We start from the raw sequence: 22157 nt of genomic DNA, 5'->3' as shown, positions 1-22157 counted from the left end.
TAGTAATATCACACAATATTCTGTGGGCCTCGAGAAATCACTGAAAACGCTCTGAAACTCTGGCACTTTTGGTCCGTTCTCCAAAAGTGGCTGGCACTCAATGAGTTAATTAATAAAGTACATTTGATCTAATAATTACCACTTTTATAAATGGACACCTTGCTGTAAAGTAATTACATACATTTTTGCTAAAACAATAAATAGCTTTGAAAGAATGAGAGTCAAGGTGGGGACAGGAAATCAATGAGGGGGGGGGGTCATCTCCTGAGTGTCCTGCAGGTGGTGCAGGCTGGCGCTGGAGTAGTCCTTGACACTACAGCTGCTAGGCAGGCTGACCCCTGAGTTGCTCATGTTGCTGGTGCTCCGCTCCAAGTAGCCCAGCTAAAATACTGTTGTTTATGCATATTTTCACATTACTTTGAAAATATATGCAGAGTAAATGGCAAAAGGAGATATACAAATGATTTCTGATGTATAATTTTTAAATTTCCATAGTTAAAACCCTGTCATTTGACACCAGAATCATCAAAATCGCCCTGGACAGTGAAATCCTATGGTAAAAATAGCTGAAATGGCAGCCATCTTTGAAATGGCAGCCATTTTGAAGTTTACATGGAACAAATCTGGCTTCTCTGTGGTCATAAATGTATGGTTTGATAACAAGATAATTCGTATTGGACAATTCTACCCAAAGTTTCCCCCAAAATAGTGTTTTTGGGGCGGGAAATGGCGGCCATCTTGGAAAGATCGAGATTTCTGCGTGGCCAGTTACTTTTATCAAAATAACAATCCACAAGGAGTATTTGTGCAAATTTTGGCGCTTCTTTCCGGAAACGACCTATTTTACATTGAAAGTGCATTTTTTGAGCCCCACTACTGGCACTCAATGAGTTAAGAAGAAACATGCCCAAAACACCCCCCCCCATCCCCCTGTACCAATTACATTATACACAATAAACCTGATAATGACACTTTGTGTAGCCTACACACACGATCCTGAATCATGCTTTCCCCCCCTTTGTATATGTGATCATTTTTGCATTTAGTTGTTCCACTTCAAACCAACATGGTATAAAATAGAACCAAACTCTGACTTTCCTTCTTTTATTTTAAATAGACTATAATCTCAGCTTTGCTATAAACAGGACCACATTTTCTCCAGCATTTAACCCCAGAGTCTCAGAGGTTCACAGACGATCAGATTGATTGCACACAAACATCATCTCCTCCCACAACAGGGTTTACGCAGTCCCCCTGACTGACCGCATGTGGCTGTCATGGTGACTGATTGGATGTACAGAGTACGCAATTGAAAACCACCAAACTGATTTTGACATGCTCAATCAAATTATAAACCACCCAATTGGGCAGGAACCTCCCCCACCTGGCAACACTGGTTTGTAGCCTTTGGCAGTGAAGTTAGGAGGATAGGGCGTGCCAGCAGTCACAGATAAAATGATCACAGACTGAAGTCTCCGTGGCTCTTCTACAGACGAAGGCTGAGAGTCTGTTTGGCTTCATCGATGTGAGTTGAACAAGGTAAGAATCCTACAGGAAACATTACACATGATTGATACATGAACCATGTGGAATTTGATTGTGTAACTTTGTGACTGTATAATATATTCTTATAATAAGATTTCATTTTATATGAAGTCTTTCCAATTGTGCAGTTGATGCTTGGTGAATAATTATGGTTAAGTGTGCTATGATTTCCCCAATGTGTGACTTTGGGGCCACAACAAACCTTTTCTATGACGATGATATGGTGATGTCGTATTTGACGTTCCATGTATTCTCATGCTGCTGCTAACCATTTTGATGATCGATGGTATTGACATTATGAATGTTAAAGGTAACAATGTGAGCTGCTCTGACAAAATCACTCGCATGTAGCACTGACCCGTTTGTGTAGACATGTGATTTTAGGGGGGGGGGGGGGGGATATAGATTTTGGCTGTTTTGGGGTTTCACCAGACTTGAGCAAAATAAAGCCATGGCTTTCATTCTGTGTAAAGATTATTGTGTAATTCCAATGTTAAATATAGTTTTAAAGCTCATAAAGGTATACGTGACAAACTAGCTTACTTTGTCAAAAGAGTACCATGATCATTTTTATATCACCTGAAAGATTACATTCACAACTTTCCAACAGTGTATTCACCTCAAAATGTGTTCAGGGTCAATGTGACTTATTTGGATAATAGCAGGTCACATGACTGCTGCAGCTAACCATTTTGATGAAAGCCATTTCTGTCCCATCTGATGAAAAATCACCTTCAATATCAGTAAGCATTGTGGATAGAAACCCTTTTGATGACATTATCAATGTTAAAGGTAACAATAAACATAATGCTTAATGCATTCTACTGTATGAACAAAATAAAATCACTCCTAGAGGGAAAGCTTTTTGATATTTTTACTATATTGATGACTCTTACCAAATAGGTTATGCGTTAATAATACAATTAAAGAGGTACACAACAAAGTTTTGCACAGTATTCATGTATGTGTATATATAGATATATATATAGATATATATCATCAGTATATCAATGGGAGCTAGTTCTCTGTCTGTCTGTCTGTCTGTCTGTCTGTCTGTCTGTCTGTTTCTCTGTCCCACTGTGATTGTCCCACTATGATGTCATAAATCCCACTGTGACATCATCAGTGATGTCATAAATCCCACTGTGACATCATCAGTGATGTCATAAATCCCACTTTGACATCATAAGTGATGTCATAAATCTGACATCATCAGTGATGCTGGTCTCATTGGCCACACTGCAGCCGAGCTGCAAATGCGAGCTGCAGGGCCAGCTTGGCGAGCTGCAGGACAGGCGAGGCCGCGTGCCGGGCGAGCCTCTAGTTCAGAGGTTCTCAAATGTTCTTCAGCCAAGGACCCCTTACAAGATAGAAAATATACCGGGGACCTCCTCATTCTGATTTGTGATTTTGGGCTAAGCTTAATTGTTTCCACGGTAATGTTGCTTGACTTTTAAATCGATAGCTTTGTTAGATTAGAATGTAATCTATGAACCATTTTAGATTTAAAGCATAAAATATTTTCGTTGAACTATGAAGCTTTTGCAAAAGAAAACGTTTTTATTTTTATTTTCCTGAAAACTTTTCGCGGACCCCCTGACAAAGTGCAACGGACCCCTGGGGGTCCACAGACCCCCATTTGAGAACCACTGCCCTATATATTTGTCAATGTGGACTCTGTTTGTTTCAAGAAATGATCGGGCTGAAACTTTCAGGGGGTGTAAAGAGCACCCGTGCGGGTGACCTGACGGAGCCTCACTGATGACATCAGTGGTGATGTCATCACTGATGTCATCAGTCTGAGGCTCACGAGAGAGTCTGAGGGAGAGGGAGAAAGAGAGCGGGAGAGAGACTGAGGGAGAGAGAGGAGACGGAGAGAGACTGAGGGACAGAGAGGGGGAGAGACTGAGAGAGAGAGGGGGGGGAGAGAGACTGAGGGAGAGAGAGAGGGAGACATTGGTTTGTATATTAATTAAAACACAAACACTTAGGGGCAGTGGTGGCCCAACGGTTAGAGAAGCGAACTTGTGACCGGAAGGTCGTCGGTTCAATCCCCAGGACTGGCAGGATAAATCTGGCTGTTGAAAGTGAAAAGGCAGTGCTTGCCCCTCCCTCATTACCACAGGACATGTGTTCAGGAGGAGGTTTTTGTGGAGTGAGGCCGCCTTCTGGTGGATTGTAGTGGCTACAGCATGTGTGCAGGCTTCACCATCGTCACTGCATGGTGGACAGCAAGCAGCCAATAAGCTGTCGCAGATGGATATGATGACGTCAGCAGCTGGTCTGTGATTGGCTGCAGAGTTGATCTTATCAGTTATAAAGCAGAACACATCAAAGCAGATAACACAAGCACCGCTCCCCATAAAGAAAGAGAGAATAAAACTAGACTAAAGCTATAGACAAGGAAGTTCAAGTTTCCTTGATACTTGGGAATCAGGGGACTTAAAGGAGAATTTCTTTTTTTTTTAACCTGGACCCATCTCCTGGCAATAATTATGATTTGGCCACTCACCCAGCGATATCCGCGGCGTTTCTGGCCGTCCTAGCGTTGTTTTGAGATCAATAGCGTCCAAGTCAATTGTAAAATGGAGCTGATTTGGGGCCAAGTGTGAGCCTGTCTTTCCTGCATCTAAATAGCTATTTTTATTCCCGTTTTCACCACATATCGTAATAATGTGATCCCTCAACATCCACCAGAGTGATATTTCGCCCCAGGCCATTTCCTGGACTCTCACAGGGATCAAATTACCTCAAACGTGATCTCGGTCACCAAGTCTCGTGAAGTCCCGCGATACTTTCCTGCCGACTGGCCAACTACAGGTAGGACGCTTTGCGGTGGTGGTTTTAGCGTAACCTATGGGGTTTGGCATAACCTTCGTTATTTCGAATCCCACATAGGTTACGCCAAACCCCACATAGGTTACGCTTATTGATGTTTACAAACGGCCCAAATTCTAATCAATAGGGTGATCATATGTGATTGCATACAACCCATGTGTTTGGGATGGATGTTGAGAGCTGCCCATGTGCAATTGAGAACAGTTAGTGTGAGAAAAGCACTGAATTATTCCAACGAAGGAATATGGGAACTATCTAGCGAAGGAGCATGAGTTTATTTTTAAAATTAGCTTTAGTAACTATGGTTCTTGTGGCCAAAGGAGGGACCCAAAGGAGGGAGGCAACAACAATACCGATATAACAACACCAAAAGCCATTGACCAGCCTGCTACAGACAAATATGACGGACAATTAGTGAGACTGACGGTACTGACTTGTTGTGTGATACTGACCTTGATAATATCCACGACGCACTGTATGTGTGCATCTTTTGCAAGAAGGATGTGCATGGACAGGAAATACATTATCACGCTAAACCACCACCGCAAAGCGTGTACCTGTAGTTGGCCAGCCGGCAGGAAAGTATCGCGGGACTTCACGAGACTTGGTGACCGAGATCACGTTTGAGGTAATTTGATCCCTGTGAGAGTCCAGGAAATGGCCTGGGGCGAAATATCACTCTGGTGGATGTTGAGGGATCACATTATTACGATATGTGGCGAAAACGGGAATAAAAATAGCTATTTAGATGCAGGAAAGACAGGCTCACACTTGGCCCCAAATCAGCTCCATTTTACAACTGACTTGGACGCTATTGATCTCAAAACAACGCTAGGACGGCCAGAAACGCCGCGGACATCGCTGGGTGAGTGGCCAAATCATAAGTATTGCCAGGAGATGGGTCCAGGTTAAAAAAAAAACGAAATTCTCCTTTAAGAAACAGAACACGAGAACAATGGGCAAGAGAAGAGAAGAAAGGAATGCAATGATTAATAATTTATATAAAAAAGCTTAAGCTGCTTAGAAATATGATATTAAAAGTAGAGTGTGTAATAACAATGTCATTAACTCTTTGAGTGCCAGCCACTTTTGGAAAACGGATGCTCCCAGTGCCAGCCCTTTCAGAGCGTTTTCAGTGATTTCTCGAGGCCCACAGAATATTGTGTGATATTATGTAAACACCGAACATGCCCAAAGAACGATGAGACTCTCTTCTATCATCAGCAAAAAAAAGTTTATTGATATCATTTTCCTTTCTTTAGTTATCAGCCGGAGAAGATAGGTTGATTTCAGCAAAAACAGACGTTTCAAATTAGAAGCTGAGATAATAAGCCTTTTGTGAAATGAAACATTTCAAGCACATCACTGACTCTGAAGCTAATATTTTCTGATGTAATGACACCTCAAAAATAATTTCCTTCAATAAAACAGTGAAAACAAAGGAATTTTGTTTGGCAAAATAATATTTTTTAGCTGCAACCAGCAGTGCTGGCCCCTGCGTGCGCAGACCCTACACCTTCTTGCTGGTCTTGATTTACTGCTGGTGGGCATCAGATATTCTAGCTTGTTTGCCTGTCTCTGTCCATCGAGCCTGCTGTCTGGGTCTGTGTTGTATGCTGCCCTGCGTGCCCCACCCCCCTCCTCCTCCGTGGGAGTGTCTCTGGTGGCTCTCTGCTGCGTTTGCTCTGCACTGAAAAGTGCACTGCACCCAGCTTTTTCACAGCATGTCCGCCGATTTTGTCGCCGGCTCCCAGCTGAGAATAATGTAACTTTTCAGAAAGACGCTGGTGTCGGCAACTAAATCATGTGGAGGGGCTATCGCAGCGGAGACGGAGGAGCTCAATTGTGGCAGCAGATTGACTGCTGTTAACAGGCACAGCTAACGTTATGCTTCATGCATATCGATGCATACCGATGCCGTTTCCGTTTCCCCATGACTTCTTCTCTGTTTTTTCCTCACCTTTCTCTAATCTGGAGAGCACTGTCGCCACCTAATGGGTCTGTAAAATAGCTTCTACACATTCAATAGCTCCCATACTTTTAGAGGAGATGTATCAGGCTTTGATCCACGTCCCACCGTCAAAAAACGCAATTGACGACTTTAGTCGTCATTGGCACTCTACGTTACTATTTGAATTGACGACTATAGTCGTCATTGGCACTCAATGAGTTAAGTCATCAATGTTAAAACAAGAAGATGAAGAATAGGGTGTGTTGAGAGCTGTCGACATTTCCCATGGCTGGTAGTGATGATCTAACATGATAATCTGTAAAACAGACTGATTTGCAGAGGAGAGATCAAATATACCCAGAATTCACCTGTCTGCCTGCTCCTCTCAAACTGCCCTGTGTGAGAGAAAATATACCCGGAGTTTACCTGTCTGCCTGCTCCTCTCAAACTGCCCTGTATGAGAGAAAATATACCCGGAGTTCACATGTCTGCCTGCTCCTCTCAAACTGCCCTGTATGAGAGAAAATATACCCGGAGTGCACCTGTCTGCCTGCTCCTCTCAAACTGCCCTGTATGAGAGAAAACATACCCGGAGTGCACCTGTCTGCCTGCTCCTCTCAAACTAACCTGTGAGAAAATATACCCAGAGTTCACCTGTCTGCCTGCTCCTCTCATACTGCCCTGTGTGAGAGAAAACATACCCAGAGTGCACCTGTCTTCCTGCTTCTCTCAAACTGCCCTGTGTGAGAGAAAATATATCCGGAGTTCACCTGTCTTCCTGCTCCTCTCAAACTGCCCTGTATGAGAGAAAATATACCCAGAGTTCACCTGTCTGCCTGCTACTCTCAAACTGCCCTGTATGAGAGTATGAGAGAAAATATACCCAGAGTTCACCTGTCTTCCTGCTCCTCTCAAACTGCCCTGTATGAGAGAAAATATACCCAGAGTGCCCCTGTCTTCCTGCTCCTCTCAAACTGCCCCGTGTGAGAGAAAATATACCCAGAGTTCACGTCTGCCTGCTACTCTCAAACTGCCCTGTGTGAGAGAAAATATACCCAGAGTTCACATGTCTGCCTGCTACTCTCAAACTGCCCTGTATGAGAGTATGAGAGAAAATATATCCGGAGTTCACCTGTCTTCCTGCTCCTCTCAAACTGCCCTGTATGAGAGAAAATATACTCAGAGTGCACCTGTCTTCCTGCTCCTCTCAAACTGCCCCGTGTGAGAGAAAATATACCCAGAGTTCACATGTCTGCCTGCTACTCTCAAACTGCCCTGTGTGAGAGAAAATATACCCAGAGTTCACATGTCTGCCTGCTACTCTCAAACTGCCCTGTATGAGAGAAAATATACCCAGAGTTCACATGTCTGCCTGCTACTCTCAAACTGCCCTGTATGAGAGAAAATATACCCAGAGTTCACCTGTCTGCCTGCTACTCTCAAACTGCCCTGTGTGAGAGAAAATATACCCAGAGTTCACCTGTCTGCCTGCTACTCTCAAACTGCCCTGTGTGAGAGAAAATATACCCAGAGTTCACCTGTCTTCCTGCTCCTCTCAAACTGCCCTGTATGAGAGAAAACATACCCAGAGTTCACCTGTCTGCCTGCTACTCTCAAACTGCCATGTATGAGAGAAAACATACCCAGAGTTCGCCTGTCTTCCTGCTCCTCTCAAACTGCCCTGTATGAGAGAAAATATACCCAGAGTGCACCTGTCTTCCTCCTCCTCTCAAACTGCCCTGTATGAGAGAAAACATACCCAGAGTTCACCTGTCTGCCTGCTACTCTCAAACTGCCCTGTGTGAGAGAAAATATACCCAGAGTTCACCTGTCTTCCTGCTCCTCTCAAACTGCCCTGTATGAGAGAAAACATACCCAGAGTTCACCTGTCTGCCTGCTACTCTCAAACTGCCCTGTATGAGAGAAAACATACCCAGAGTTCGCCTGTCTTCCTGCTCCTCTCAAACTGCCCTGTATGAGAGAAAATATACCCAGAGTTCACCTGTCTTCCTGCTCCTCTCAAACTGCCCTGTATGAGAGAAAACATACCCAGAGTTCGCCTGTCTTCCTGCTCCTCTCAAACTGCCCTGTATGAGAGAAAATATACCCAGAGTGCACCTGTCTTCCTGTTCCTCTCAAACTGCCCCGTGTGAGAGAAAATATACCCAGAGTTCACATGTCTGCCTGCTACTCTCAAACTGCCCTGTATGAGAGAAAATATACCCAGAGTTCACATGTCTGCCTGCTACTCTCAAACTGCCCCGTGTGAGAGAAAATATACCCAGAGTTCACCTGTCTTCCTGCTCCTCTCAAACTGCCCTGTGTGAGAGAAAACATACCCAGAGTTCACCTGTCTGCCTGCTACTCTCAAACTGCCCTGTGTGAGAGAAAATATACCCAGAGTTCACCTGTCTGCCTGCTCCTCTCAAACTGCCCTGTATGAGAGAAAATATACCCAGAGTTCACCTGTCTTCCTGCTCCTCTCAAACTGCCCTGTATGAGAGAAAACATACCCAGAGTTCACCTGTCTTCCTGCTCCTCTCAAACTGCCCTGTGTGAGAGAAAATATACCCAGAGTTCACATGTCTGCCTGCTCCTCTCAAACTGCCCTGTGTGAGAGAAAATATACCCAGAGTTCACATGTCTGCCTGCTCCTCTCAAGCTGCTCTGTATGAGAGAAAATATACCCAGAGTTCACCTGTCTTCCTGCTCCTCTCAAACTGCCCTGTGTGAGAGAAAATAAACCCAGAGTTCACCTGTCTGCCTGCTCCTCTCAAACTGCCCTGTATGAGAGAAAATATACCCAGAGTTCACCTGTCTGCCTGCTCCTCTCAAACTGCCCTGTGTGAGAGAAAATATACCCGGAGTTCACCTGTCTGCCTGCTCCTCTCAAACTGTCCTGTGTGAGAGGAAAGACACTGTGCACTAGGCCTATTATTATCTGCACAATGTGGGGATTGTGTTTTAATGGCTGATGTTTTGCTAATGTATATATTATTCCTCACAAACAAGTTGCTATATATAATTGAAGATGTGGACTTTGTTTCAAAGATGTGTCGGCAGCCACGGCTAGTTTATTAAAATTAACCTGTAAATGAGGGACACTGGAAGCTGATATGGGAAGGTTGTAACTACCGTACATCAGAAATGTTATATATTCTATTTATATTATTATGTTAAAATAAAATAAAAGTACAGAAATAGATAATTTCTATAAAGAGAACTTACCCAATGAGAGTGCGGGATTGAGGGAGGAGGCCAAAGACTAGGGAAGGTAACAGGACAAGGCCAACGACGTACCACACCACATTAACCATATTGACATTCAGGAAAGGTCTATTAATAATAATGTCAACTAATCAATGCTGATGCTGTATGCTAATAGTGTGGATAATACAGTAGCCTACAGTTAAGTACATGCTTTGAATCCAATAGTTTTAGCTATGCAGTGTTCTAAGCAGACTGGATGGCATGCAGCAGTAGCCTGTACTACAAAGCAAGATTAGTGGTTTAGCGAGGTAACTTCAGGTTTAACCCTGGTTTAGCCGTACTACAAAGCAAGTTAACTTCTAATCACCATGGCAACTCATGCTGCAAAGCTAACCTGGTCCCGACCAGGTTAGCTTCAGAGGATAAGATCAAAATCCATGACAGACCCATATAATCGGCTCTCTGGAGTCACTCACCATTCATATAAGATCGGCATATGAAAAATAGATTGCAGTCAACTGAGAATAGAACAAGAAAAACATTTGTGGCTCTGTGCTACATAATTAAATTAAGCCTACTTACCACTTTATGTCTTAACAGCTCAACGATGCGTGGAGAAATATGATCACTATTAATCACGCAGCGCATATCATACACGGAGCCTCAAATGGAGTGAGGGTGATATTCTCCTACATGCCAGAAAAGCCTATACATATAATATAGATATGGGATAAATATGGGATAGCCCCAATAGGCTACTAAATATGCAGGCTCTTGCATGTTTCAGCTGGAACTGTGTCCTGTAGGCTGTATGCCAATATATGAGCAAAAATAGGCTAGTTTTTATCAATGAAAACTATGCCCGCATCGTCTCAATTCAGTTCAGCAGTTTTCTCTTTTATATTAGGCATCAGCATTATCATTATTTTATATATTAATTATTCGATCAGTGCAACTACACACATAATGAGTGATAGAGATCATTATTCATTGAGCATGTGTTTCTAAATCTATGGTCTAAAATTTAGGTTTACAGATTGTGGAAATTTATAGGCTGAGATTACACATTTAGGGGACAGAAATCGCTGATCAAAGTAAATCAAATGACTGATGTGAATACAAGCGGCAGCTTTAGCAGTCCTTCAGCAGATTATATCCAACGCGGATTTTCATTCTGACATAGGTTACATTAAATATCCGCTAAAACTCTGATCACACATTCATAGAGAGCCGCAGGGATGACGTATTTTTGTAGGCTGAATGCGGAAGTCCCGAACTTCCTGGTTCAACACTGTTTCTGTCTATGGGATTTTTGAATGGGTTTTTGGCGCGATGCTTCAAATAAGGTCTCTGGGCAACGCAAGTTTAATCAAACGCGAACCAAGGTTCAGCGGGATAATCTTCACACATGAGGACAACTTTCATGAGTTTTGAAGCGTAAATGCGAGCGCTAGAGGTAAAAAGCTCGTGCTAAGCTAATCCAGAACTACACACTGTCGCATAGGCTTCCACGTCACGTCAGCACTCAACCTGGACTTTTGTTGATGTGTGCACTGATTACCCCGGGCTGAACGGGGCTGAACCAGGTGAGGGAAAGAGAATTTCCGTGTTCGTCCTTTGAGTGATGACGTTATTGACGTATATATCCCCATCGACTCAACAGTGTAGTCCCATTTAGCCGTTTCCTAGCTAGCCGCCCTTTTAAGGGCACATAAAAGCTTCAAAACTCATAAAAGTGGTCTTCATGTGTAAAGATGATGTTACTACCATCTGGTTCGCATTTGATTAAGCCAGCGTTGCCCAGAGAGCTTATTAGAAGCATCGTGCCAAAAACCCATTCAAAACTCCCATAGGCGAAAACTGTGTTGAACCAGGGCTGTTAGCATCGATGATTTCCGGACTCGTTACTGCGGCTCTCTATTGAATGAGGAAATGGGTGTGGGCGTGGATCAACTCAGCTGTTCATAATGTGATTGGCTAGCGCACCTCTTTCACGTGGACGCGCGCCTGTGCACGAGCGAAAAACGTGCGCGTGCACAGGCAGATCCCAGATAAAGCCAGCTTCAGTTATCGAGTAGAAAACCAGCGTCGTAGTATCGTTAAACTAGATAGCTTTGATCCTGTTCAGTCAAACCAGATCAAAGTGACAGATCGCGGGTCTGTTAACACATTGAGTGCCACAGCGCTTCAGTAAAATTGTCTGGAGCCTGTGCCAGATTCACTTCCATTCAGTTGAAAACAGCTATAGAATTTTTTCTATTAGGGCTATATGGACAGGGCTGGACTCTAATGAAACATTGGACACTCCTGCTTCTTTCAAAGAAGAAATTTTGTTTCTAGACAGTTCCATTATGAAATGACAGCCTCTGAAAGAAGAGCACTTTCAAGGGTTTTCTGCTGTCTTTTTTTACTTTTCAAGATAAAGTCACTTTTATGAATACTTTTGCACTCTAATTTCAAGCACATTCACTGACTCTGGCTAATATTTTCTGATGTAGTGACATGGTGTAGTTCTGTGCAGCCTGCGTGCCCCACCCCCCTCTCCCCCCCTCTCCACCCCTGAGCTGCGGGCTCCTCCCCACACGCACACAGTCTATTTTCGCGGCCTCCGTTTTTGCCCCGGGCGGATCCCAGCGCGACAAGGAAATGGCAAACGGGACTGCAGGAAGAGGTCTGGCCGTTCGGCTTCGGGTGCTGCCTTTCTGGCAGGTAATCGTGTGGAGGAACTATATGCAGACGGATGGACAGAGGCAGAAGAGCTCAGTTGTGGGCGCGGATCGCAGCCAACTGTCAGCTGCAGACAGAGCAATCTATATGGCTCTGGCTGCAGCATGCATCGGTGTCTCTTTGATCACGGCTTTCTCCGCTTTCTCCTGCACAAAGTAAAGGATCTGAGGTGGGTGGCGCAGCTCCCGTGTAGATTTTTAAGGTGGCGCCGTGTGATCCCTTGAAGGGATTCATGCTCACTGGCTGGGTACGACCTTAAACAGCAGAATTATGGAATAATATGAATTATGATTTTAGGACGTCCACAGACGTCCTTGGCACTTCTCGTTACTTTTTTTTAGGACGTCCACAGACGTCCTTGGCACTCAATGTGTTAAGACAGCTTCGTAGTACAGGCTACAGATGACGCTCATCCATAAGAGGCTTGAGACTTGACTTGGACTTGTGACCAAAGACTTGAGACTTGACTTGGACTATAGCTAAAAGACCTGAGACTTGAGACTTGGACACTAGCTCAAAGACTTGAGACTTGCCCGGCCACGACCCATTGCTGCGCAGCAGCTATAATTTAAAACCTATTTTTGACGTTCAAATCCAATTTTCAGCTCTTCAAAGTTATCGTAGAGCCTTCATATTAGGCTCATATTAGGCTCTACCTCGCTGAGCTGGCCCTGCAGCTCGCATTCGCAGCTCGGCCGCTGCGCGTCCTTGCCCGCAACTCGGCTGCTGTGTAGCCAATGAGACCAGCATCACTGATGATGTCAGAGTTATGACATCACTGATGATGTCATCAGTGGGATTTATGAAATCACTGATGATGTCACAGTGGGATCAGGGATTTATGACATCACTGATTATGTCACAGTGGGATTTATGACATCACAAATTATGTCACAGTATGATTTATGACATCACATATGATGTCACAGTGGGACACTCACAGTGGGACAGACAGAGCCCGAGCTCCCTGGGACAGACAGCGCACAAGCTCCCATTTATGTTGGGGAGTCACAGTGGGATATATGACATCACTGATGATGATGTCACAGTGGGATTCATGACATCACGGATGATGTGATTTATGACATCACGGATGATGTCACAGTGGGACAAACACAGTGGGACAGACAGAGCCCGAGCTCCCATATATATATAAATATATACTAGGATTCGTAGGCTCGGCTGCCCGTCCTGCAGCTCACTGAGCTGCCCCTGCAGCTCGCATTCGCAGTTCGCCCACTGTGCGGCCTTTGCCGCAACTCGGCTGCTCGGTGGCCAATGAGACCAGCATCACTGATGATGTCTTTAATGTCAGATTTATGACATCACTGATGATGTCATCAGTAGAATTTATGACATCACTGAAGATGTCACAGTGGGATCAGGGATTTATGACATCACTGATGATGTCACAGTGGGATTTATGACATCACTGAAGATGTCACAGTGGGATTTATGACATCACTGAAGATGTCACAGTGGGATCAGGGATTTATGACATCACTGATGATGTCACAGTGGGATTTATGACATCATTCATGATGTCACAGTGGGATTTATGCTGCCTTGCAGACAACTGGGACCTTCGGATTTTCTGGCCTCCTATTAGGAAAAGTGCACTGGAATGGCACTCAAAGTGGGAGCTCCGACTTGAAAACTGGTATGAAAAAATCTACCCCCACTATTCTGACGTCACACAACAATGGCCGCAACCATAGTCCAAAGTATTAGGTGCCTAAATCAAATTTATGAGTCTGTTACCTTATGTGTCATTGCTGCTCCTCATTTTTGTTTAAATATGCAAGGAGGGTGCTCTGCTCGTTAAGCTCTCTTGCTATTTGCCAAACAAAAAAACGTTTGTCGCGGTCCGCCATGTTTCTTGGTTGCGTTTTGCCTTTGTGCTCTGGAATGCTTTGAAGGTTGGGGGTGGGACTTTTCCAATGGGAAACACCCACGTCCCAGGTGTCTGGATGGCAGCAATACGACATCATGGATGATGTCACAGTAGGATTTATGACATCACGGATGATGTCACAGTGAGACAATCACAGTGGGACAGACAGAGCCCGAGCTTGGGACAGACAGAGCCCGAGCTTGGGATGGCCTCGCCCGTCCTGCAGCTCGCCAAGCTGGCTCGGCCGCTGCGCGGTCTTGGCCGCAACTCGGCTGCTGTGTGGCCAATGAGACCAGCATCACTGATGATGTCATAAATGTCAGATTCATGCAGGGCCGGCTCACCCTACAGGCGAAACAGCATCCTGCCTGGGGCGCCAGTTCGGCTAGGGCGCTGTAGCCCCTCACAAAACAACAAACAAAAAAATTGCTGATAGGCGCCCCCTCCTTTTCTGCACAATCAGTGCCTGAAATTGGCCGCAGGATTGCGGGAATCCCGCATCTGTTTGCGCAAACCGATGTCTATTATTAGCAATTAGGCAATGGTGCAGAACGCTATAGCATATGATGTTGGACAAGGCTTGTCACAGACAGGATCCAGGCGCAGCGTCAGTACAGCTGCAGCAGGTGAGTAGCCTACGTTGAGGGTGGTGAGTGTCTGAGTTTCACTTCACCTGCCTTCTTGTCCTCGTCAAAAGTGAACCAGGAAATTACATTTTTAAAAGGCTGTATAGGCTAGGCTGCTTTAGTTTTCCTCTTGTAGTTTTGTTTCTGTTTGACATCTGCTAGACTAGCGTTTAATGCTGATCACTTGCCGTCGTCTGGAGCCTTGTTTAAACATTTCCTGATGACTGCTGATTCATATAAAGTGAACTTTCATTGACAAAACACCCGGATAATTTTTATTGTGAAGAACCTACAGATACAGCTGTGAGCTGTGACTATTGACAGAGGGAGAGAGAGAGAGAGGGAGGGAGGGAGAAGAGAAAGATGTGAGTGAAATAGCAGAGCAAATGGTGCAAGTAATGAGCCTGCCTGGATCCAGAGATGTGCACAGACAGTTTAGGGGCCAGGTGCATAAGTGTGAAAAAGGGGCACCCCCTCATAATTATTTATAAAAAATAAAGTGACATACAAGTCAGGCCCGGATACCAGTGACACACTTGAAGTGCTCCCCTGCTATCAATTTACATATAAATAAAAATCTCTTTATTTTCACACAATTTAAAATCACACAATTGATCAGTGAAATACTGTAATTTATAGATTCATTAGGCTATAACTTATTTGTGCTGATACTGATGCTTATATTAACCCAGTGGCACTCATATTCTGGTTTATTTCAAGAAAAACATTTTGGCTAGTGGAAATTAATTGGCTCGTAACTTTAAAATCTAGCAGCCATATTGGCTGGTGATCAAAAAAAGTTTAATCTCAAACCCTGCAGGTGTGGTGACATAGGAGTGAGTGAGAAAAGGAGCAAATATATGATTGTTAAGACTGAATACTGACATCACAACGTCTAATCCTAATGTTAATTTAAAATTAGATATTCCTATATGAATCTGGCTTCAAACGACTAGGGCCGGCCCTGGATTTATGACATCACTGATTATGTCATCAGTGGGATTTATGACATTGTTGATGATGTCACAGTGGGATTAGGGATTTATGACATCACTGATCATGTCACAGTGGGATTTATGACATCATGGGTGATGCCACAGTAGGAGTTATGACATCATGGGTGATGCCACAGTAGGAGTTATGACATCACGGATGATGTCACAGTAGGAGAAATGACATCACTGATGATGTCACAGTGGGATTTATGACATCATTGATGATATCACAGACATCATGGATGATGTCACAGTGGGATTTATGACATCACTGATGGTGTCACAGTGGGATTTATGACATCATTCATGATGTCACAGTGGGATTTATGCTGCCTTCCAGACAACTGGGACCTTCAGATTTTCTGGCCTCCTATTAGGAAAAGTGCGCTGGAATGGCACTCAAAGTGGGAGCTCCGACCTGAAAACTGGTATGAAAAAATCTACCCCCACTATGCTGGGAATCAGTTGTCTCACGTCACACAACAATGGCTGCAACCATAGAGGATGCAGTCCAAAGTATTAGATGCCTAAATAAAATGTATGGGTCTTTTACCTTATGTGTCATTGCTGCTCCTCATTTTTGTTTAAATATGCAAGGAGGGTGCTCTGCTCGTTGTTAACTCATTCACCGCCAGTTTAGGACTGCCAATATTTAGCACAGGCCAAAGATTTTCATAATTGTTGGTCATCTTTCAAGACCCACAGTAAATTATCTATTAGCACCAGAGTGATTTGCAATACCTCAAAATGAAGATGTACGTCTCTGGGTTCACCAGGGGAAAAAAAGTGAGCTTTTAGCATGTTCTGTACTCTACTTATAGCCATTTATATACACCCTGTTTTCTACCCAAAAGGTCTTCCTGAGAAAATAAACAGGAGAAAAGGCAATTTTTGTAAAAGGGCACAATCTCAGGCAGAACTCACTCTCAATTCTTTTATTTTGAACTGTATTGACATCAGACATGTAAATATTATTCGTTAGGACACAAATGACAAAAAAAAAAAATATATATATATATATATACACATGAAGTGCTTTTTTTTTACATTCAACAATACAGTTTACTCGGTGTGAGTGAGTGTGCAGACAGACAGACAGACAGACAGACAGACAGACAGACAGACAGACAGACAGACACACCGACAGACAGACAGACAGACAGACAGACAGACACACACACACACACACACACACACACACACACGATCCCCCTTTTAGATTTCTAACCCCACATAGGATAAGCAATAACCACGCCCTGTGGCGCTGGGATTGGCCAGGAGCAACACTGGAGGGCACGCAGCCCAGCGATTTCATGAACCAACTGAATAGCTCTTGAGAAAGGACAGCGGGCTGCTGTGACTGCCGCTTCTGGCTTGTGCCTTGCTGTTGTGTGTTTATTTTGTTTATGTTCTGGTCCACCCGTCCTCGTCCATGTCTCCCTGTCATATCCTCCCTGAAATCGTTCCCGTTTTCCCCTCGGCTATTCAACACGTCCTCACCGCCCTCGCAAACTGATCGATCATTTCCTCATTCCTCCGATGATCAAACACATCTCTTGATTACTTTCTCCCGTTTTCTCTCGGCTGGCACAGAGGAAGGCGACTCCAGCTCGTGCAACGCGCCGAGGCGCGTTTCAATGGCGTTTCTCCTGTCTGCACAAGGAAGCGTTACCCGTTTTCTGCTTTTCCTCTTGCTCAATTTCAAAACAACAGCTGCGGTATGTGTTTGTTCACGTGTTGTCTTAGATGCTAGGAACATGATACTATGTCAGAGGCTGGGTAAGTGTTTGAAATACGCCCTGCAGTAATAAAAACAAAAACACGTCAAACACATCATTGGCGGGGAGGGCTATTTCTGATAACACGTCAAAGACGTCATTGGCGGTGAATGAGTTAAGCTGTCTTGCTATTTGCCAAACAAAAAAAAGTTGGTCGCGGTCCGCCATGTTTCTTGGTTGTGTTTTGCCTTTGTGCTCTGGAATGCTTTGAAGGTTGGGGGTGGGACCTTTCCACTGGGAAACACCCACATCCCAAGTGTCTGGATGGCAGCAATATGACATCATGGATGATGTCACAGTAGGATTTATGACATCACTGATGATGTCACAGTGGGACAATCACAGTGGGACAGCCAGAGCCCGAGCTTGGGATGGCCTCGCCCGTCCTGCAGCTCACCAAGCTGGCCCTGCAGCTCTTGCATTCGCAGCTCAGCCACTGCACGGTCTTGGCCGCAACTCGGCTGCTGTGTGGCCAATGAGACCAGCATCACTGATGATGTCATAAATGTCAGATTTATGACATCACTGATGATGTCACAGTGGGATCAGGGATTTAAAGACATCACTGATGATGTCACAGTGGGATCATACATCACTGATGATGTCACAGTGGGATTTATGACATCACGGATGATGTCACAGTAGAAGTTATGACATCACGGATGATGTCACAGTGGGATTTATCATGGGTGATGTCACAGTGGGATTTATGACATCACAGATGATGTCACAGTAGGACAATCACAGTGGGACAGAGCCCAAGCTCCCATTTATGGAAGCTGTCCTGGAGCTGTCCTGCAGCTCGCTGAGCTGCCCCTGCAGCTCGCATTCGCAGCTCGGCCGCTGCGCCGCCTTGCCCGCAACTCGCAACTATATATATACCGGTATATATATATATATATATATACATTATATATATATATATATATATATATATAGAAGAAAGTAGTGCCCTGTGCACAGCTGTGCTGCTAGTCCCGGGTGCAGCTGGAGCAGGAACAGCAGAAATAGCAGTAGTAAGGAAATCCAGCGCACACCAGGTTGTCAGAATAGACTTCTTTTATTTAAGTTGCATAGATATGACGAACATATCTATGCAACTTAAATAAAAGAAGTCTATTCTGACAACCTGGTGTGCGCTGGATTTCCTTACTACTGCTATATATATATATATATATATATATATATATATATATATATATATATATATATATATATATATATATGAGAGAGAGAGAGGAGACAGAGAGAGAGAGAGAGAGAGAGAGAGAGAATCTTAAATCAATGTTCCCAGAGCTCAATGTCCCCAGGCCTAAATATGATGTGCTCTCCCAGTGCGCAATGTTCCCAGAGCGCAATGTTCCCAGGGTTCAATGTTCCCAGAGCTCAATGTTCCCAGGCATGGGGCAAAGTTAAAGCAACAACAACAACAACAACAACAAAAATCTCAGAATTGTACATCTCCAAATCAGTCCAGAATCCAGATCATAAGATTTTGACAAGCATTGCAGCAATCTCTTTGCTAAAGCTGTGACGGGGAGGGGGGCTCTGACAGGGCGTTGCTGCAGAAAAAATTAATCAGAGGAGCAAGTTTTTATTTCAAGAATGAAGTCCAAATATTGAGATTAACGTTCGTGAATAAAGTTAAAATATACTGTAACGAGAATAAGGATGAAATGTTGAGAATAACGTTGAAATGTAAAAAAAAAAAAAATCAACTCCATCAAAACAAGTTAGGAGAGGACAGTGTTGCAACTGTATTGATGGCAATGCCATTATGGCTTCAGTTTATCGTATACCCACGCATCCATATGCCAGAGCGCATTGGGACCTTTGCAGTGACAATGTCTGTGTCTCAGACGCCGTGCCCACCTGTCCTCCACACCCTCAGGATCAATCAACTTGATCAATTGTCTTACTGTATCTTGTGATTAGGGCTGTCAGCGTTAACGCATTAATCGCGATGCGATTAAGGGCCGACCATAACGCGTTATTTTTTTGCGTTAATCGCATGCCGCTATTTTGTCCCTTCGTCACACCCGTACTTGTAGTCAAGCCGGTCGCAGCGGTTTTCTCTGTCTCCTGCCTGTCCAGGCATGGAAGAGCAAGCAGAATAGACAGCAATATCTAAATGGCTCGTTTTACTTTAAAACTCCCAAATGGCACAGTGGCCAAGTCAACAGTAGTTTGCACCTTGTGTAAAATGGAATTAAAATATCACCGAAGTACATCGAGTTTGAGCTATCACCTAAAAACTAAGCATACCGGAGCAGCTAGCGGCCAGCTAGCAGCCAGCTAGCTAGCGCGATACTCTTATCACTCATTCTTCCTTCAGAGTCTCGGATGCGCGGGTCCTCTAACCCAGTGGTTCTCAAAGTGGGGTCCGGGGACCCCCGGGGGTCCTTGAGCAGGTTCCAGGGGGTCCCTAGCAAAAAGGGGGATCATTTATTTTCACTATAATTCCATCCATAAGTAACACAATGACAGACTATATGACTAGTTTGGTCATGGGTTTCATACACTATCTGTAATAAAACATCTAAAAGCTACAATTGTATCACATGGGGGACCCTGGGACAAAATCGTATCAAATGGGGGTCCATCCGTGGTCTAATTTGTCAGTTTAGGGGTCCTTGACATGAAAGAGTTTGAGAACCACTGCTCTAACCTGTGGGAGGTTGGCTCCAATGGCTTCACGCGATATACACGTTATCAATATACACAGTTTCCAATACCGAGCCAATTATTCACATGGAAGTGCCAAAGTTTTTAGCTCAGACACAGCCTTCTTCGGCTGTGTTATTTTGGGTTTCGACTGCTCCACAGCGCCGCCACCGGAAGTATCGGTTCTGGAGCGTGTACTGCACTGTTTACAATTGTGCATTTATTTTCTATTCAAGATATATTTTGTAGACATTTTGTCTACATTGCACTTCTATTGAATTGAAAATAAATCTAAAATTCAAGATCACAAAGTGCATTTATTTGCATTAATTTGATTCCCAATCACGACACACTGGTAAGAATTATTAATATCTAATTAGAAATGCTTTGAAATGCAAAAATAATGGCATTTTATACATGCGATACAAACATGCGATTAATCGCGTGTCTTACTGTATCTTGTGATACAACATAGCCTCTCTGTATTGCACAGCACGCAGGTGTAAACATCAGCCATTTCCAGCTATTTCAGTTTGCAAGAATGCGGCCACCTCCAAGTTTCTCCTCCTGAACAGCCACAATTTTTGGCACAATCTTAGGCTTCTTTAACACGCTGTGTTTATGCGCTAAAAGAGAGCGGATTTTCTTCCTTTTCTTTTACATTTCGACTTTATTCTCAACATTTCGTCTTTATTCTCGTTACAGTATTTCAAATGAAAGGGGAAAAAACAACTTCCTCATCTGATTTATTTTTTCTTCTGCCTGGTGCTATCCGTAAGTTTGGCCGGAAAATAAATGTTCACAACGTGTTTTCTATTACCAATCAGTGTTGGGGGTAACTCATTACAAAAGTAACATATTTAAAAGAATATAAACTAGAGAAAGGTATTATTATTCTCAAATGGTGTGCATATGATTCTGACTTTACTCCGAACAAATTTGATTCCAGATTTAAAGATTGGGCCGATAAAGGAATAACAGCAATGTGTGGGGTAATGGAAGAAGGATCATTTCCAAGCTTTGAACAGCTTAAAGAGAAATACTTGCTAGAAAATCAAGACTTCTATCGATATCTCTAATTGCGACATTATTTTGAAAAGAAGATAAAAAATTTAAACGAAGCAAACACATGTATATTAGAACTTTTTAGAAAAGCATACAACTCGGATATCAGTAGTAAAACTATATCTTGCATAATAGGTCCTTGTTAAGTCTGAAAGGACATTCTACCTCATAGAAAAATGGGAAAATGAAGGAGGAATGGCTATATCTGAGGAAGAATGGACAACAATGTGGGGATATCAATGGAAGTGTACTAGATCACAAATATGGAGGGAATTCACATGGAAATGCATCATTAGATATTTTATTACACCATCTCAGAAAGCTCACTATGATAATAACTCACCTTCTTGCTGGAGAAACTGTGGAAGTCAAATAGCACATCACTATCATGTCTTTTGGGACTGCCCCGTTATCATGGGTTATTGGAATATATTGGATATCGGAAGACTGGTTGAAAGAAGACAGATATTTGATTAATATATTGCTGGTAGCTGGTAAAAAAGCTCTCACCAGCAGACCCGTAGCTACCATTGAGGACACCGAGGTCATGACCTCGGTATTTTCCACACCAATTTTTTTTTTTTTTTTTTTTTTGAAAAATAGCCCCGGTCCCCAGATCTATTAATCTGTCATTGATGTTTTAATGCGACAGTTGATCGGAAATGCAACAATTTGCTTCCTCTCTGTGTGCTATAGAAGGAAGAGAGATAACTCACAACATTCAGATTTTGCATTGAGGCAGATTGGGGCTAGACTTTGGGGACAGTTCTATTGAAGTGAATGGGTAAGTAACTCCCCTGTAAGTGATGTTTGTGTAGATGGGCCATTGTATTTAATTGAGCAGTATTCTGCCATGTGACCTGT

General features: G+C 43.6%; 1 protein-coding gene across 2 annotated transcripts in view; it reads left to right on the top strand.

Moving 5' to 3' along the window:
• Positions 1-1492: 1492 nt before the first annotated feature.
• LOC310780016 (NLR family CARD domain-containing protein 3-like) overlaps positions 1493-22157 on the top strand; it is a 78012-nt gene continuing 57347 nt past the window's right edge. For both annotated transcript variants that reach the window (XM_083640550.1, XM_083640551.1), the window contains exon 1: positions 1493-1539. The gene's annotated coding sequence lies outside the window, so the exon portion shown is untranslated. The remainder of the gene's footprint in view (positions 1540-22157) is intronic.

The sequence above is a fragment of the Poromitra crassiceps genome (assembly GCF_964638095.1).
Source record: "Poromitra crassiceps genome assembly, chromosome: 7".
Lineage (NCBI taxonomy): Eukaryota > Metazoa > Chordata > Actinopteri > Beryciformes > Melamphaidae > Poromitra > Poromitra crassiceps.
The sequence above is the reverse complement of the archived record's forward strand: the minus strand, read 5'-3'. Positions and strand labels throughout refer to the sequence as shown.